This window comes from Meleagris gallopavo, chromosome 6 (genome assembly GCF_000146605.3).
Source record: "Meleagris gallopavo isolate NT-WF06-2002-E0010 breed Aviagen turkey brand Nicholas breeding stock chromosome 6, Turkey_5.1, whole genome shotgun sequence".
NCBI lineage: Eukaryota > Metazoa > Chordata > Aves > Galliformes > Phasianidae > Meleagris > Meleagris gallopavo.
Window position 1 is genome coordinate 41,951,314 of NC_015016.2, and position 2,672 is coordinate 41,953,985.

The window sequence follows — 2,672 nt, forward strand, 5'->3', positions numbered from 1 at the left end:
GGCACTGGAACAGGTTGCCCAAGGAGGCTGTGGATGCCCCATCCCTGGAGGCATTCAAGGCCAGGCGGGATGTGGCTCTGGGCAGCCTGGTCTGCTGGTTGGCGACCCTGCACAGAGCAGGGGGTTGAAACCGGGTGATCATTGTGGTCCTTTTCAACCCAGGCCATTCTATGATTCTATGGTTCTATGATTCTATGATTCCATGCAACTTCCTTGTTAAATGAAAAATGCCACCTCAGAAAGAAGTGTTGAAAGGAATTAAATGTTGCTCAAACTGGAAATGAATGTTTCAATATTGAAAAAAGAAAATGCTGCCTTTGTGGGACTTGAAACAAGTAAATTTGGATTGAATTTCCCAGTGTTTCTCTTCTTCTCCAGACTCCACTTTCTGGCAACGTTTGCTATGCTGTAGCCATTCTGATTGTTTGAAGACAATAAGTAGAGGTTTTAAGGACTAACATGAACACCTGCATAGTGGGAGACTGGATTGCAATTTCCAAGTGTAATTCCCCATGACTGACCAAACTGTAACTTGTCCTTTCTCTGTTTCTTAATGCTCCTCTCTTGTTATTTTTGGCTTTTTTGACAGGTTGGTTGAACATGCTCCCTACGATATATATGAGATTGGCATAGGAAACATTTATTGGAATCATGAACATGACACTCTGTGTCCAGCATCTTTTTAATACTTCAAGTTGGTATCTTCTCTGACTAGATCCTCTGCTCGGCTTTCACTGATAGACATCAAAGACTTCATACAGCACCTCTATTACAGAGACCAGTGAGTAATTTCACTTTTAAAGGTGACGTGTCAGGGACACTCAAGCATGACTTGTTTCTTTCTTCTCCTAAATCTTGCACACTCTCTTTTCTTTATTCCTGCAGCAACCTGTTGCTCAATAGTAACAGGTCAAGACCTTCTCTTAGTACTGTATGATACATGGTCAGATGTCTCAACATCAATAGTGCTCTGAGGCACGTTCTGCCTGCCTTCTAGATTTGGGATGAACTGCAGGCATTCATTTTGGGAAGCCTGGTGTGACTTGAACTCTTTGAACTCTAGAGTACTGTTCCTTCACCATAGCATGGTCCATGGTCCATCATTGTTGGAAGTAGCAACCTTCTGTTGTAAATGGCTATTGAGTGGCTGACTCATCTCTGTGTTTTAAGTCGGCTTCTCTGAGTGCGTGGCTGAGGTCTCTCAGTGTATATTTGCAGTTACTGACTGTTCCCACCTTTCATGGGGTGAAACGTGACCTCCAAGAGACGTACAGGATTTACTACCTGTCAGGATACTGCATTTCAGAAGAGAGATGCTAAATCTGCTTACAGATTTAAATGCACACATTGCTCTTGGCAACGTAAGCCATCCTGTAAGTCTTGAACGCTGACCTAAGGAAATATTTCTAATAAAGACATCTTATTTCCTGGAAATTAAAGTGCATCAGAGGCTTTTATCTGAAATCATGTGGAGTTTCACTGTTAATAATGCAACAGACTGAAGAAGCCTTCATATTGCAGGGGAAACAGTGCCACTGCCACTGCCCAAATGTCCACTTCTTTTGGTCCCAAGGAATTTAAAGGCAAAGGCCTTTAAGATGGAGTTCTTATTTCAGCAATTCAAGGATTAAAAACATAGGTAGGCATTCAAAAGAAATCTTTGCATGTTACTCCAAGAAAGATACAGATTAAATCCAGTAAGGAGTCCTAGTTTTGCCCAGCAAATCTGTAAGCAAATAAATTGATTTCAGATGTAAATGCTCAAGTGCTTTCTTGCACAGTGACTAGCATGAGTATCTGGTCACCTCTCTGCAAGTCACAGCCAGATTGGGGGGCCCACTGGTCTGGATGTAGAAAACATGGTTTTGATCATAGAGCAGTGCTTTATGAATCTCTTAAGTTAATGTAATGAATTGCAAATTTTTTATTTTCACCTGCATAACCAGTGATTTCTGAATGTCAGGAATACTTGCTCTTGGGAGGCCATTCCAGTGCCCTCTCATTGAAGAATCTTTTCCTAATATCCCCTCATATAAGTCAGAAGGGCTGAACTGACTCTTGCAAGTGCCATATCCTCCCCATGTTGTTCCTGGATAAAACCTCTGCAACTAATTCAGAGTGGGTGCATGTGGAACTGATGGGCCATCAGGACCAACAACCCTTTGGCTGCAACCACTGCTGATCCCTCTGAGCATAGGTCAGGGCTCATTATCCACTGGCACTACAGAGCCATGGGGTAGTTTTTCAAATATTGCTGAACAATCATGCAGCTGTGGAAACGACTGCTTTGTTGAGTTGATCCTGCCAGCAGTCAATACAGCCATTTCACTTACACCAGTCATTACCTGCTCAGCTTAGTTACAAGTTAATGTCTTCAGATACACCCTTTGCACTCAAGGCATTCATTTTGCTGTGCATGTGATCACTGAACAGTGAACTGGCAGAAGCACTAAGAATCACAAAGACGGTCTTTTATTTTTATTTTTTATTATTATTATTATTTTTTAAATACAAAGCAGTGAATGAATATTGTTGTAAACCTCCTGAGAACTCACCTCACACAGTACTGACGGCTTTTAAAAGCATGAACGCATTAATCACAGGTAACAAGATTGAGTTCCTGTTTGCAGCTGAAGGAGGGACCCGCTATCTGAACATCACAGCGTGGCTGG

At 42.1% G+C, this 2,672-nt stretch overlaps 1 long non-coding RNA gene across 1 annotated transcript in view; it reads left to right on the top strand.

The window, feature by feature from the left end:
* LOC109368297 overlaps nt 1-1,745 on the top strand; it is an 11,401-nt gene extending 9,656 nt beyond the window's left edge. The window contains exon 4 of the long non-coding RNA XR_002116202.1: nt 590-1,745. This is a non-coding gene — a long non-coding RNA (uncharacterized LOC109368297). The remainder of the gene's footprint in view (nt 1-589) is intronic.
* The last annotated feature ends 927 nt before the right edge of the window (nt 1,746-2,672 follow it).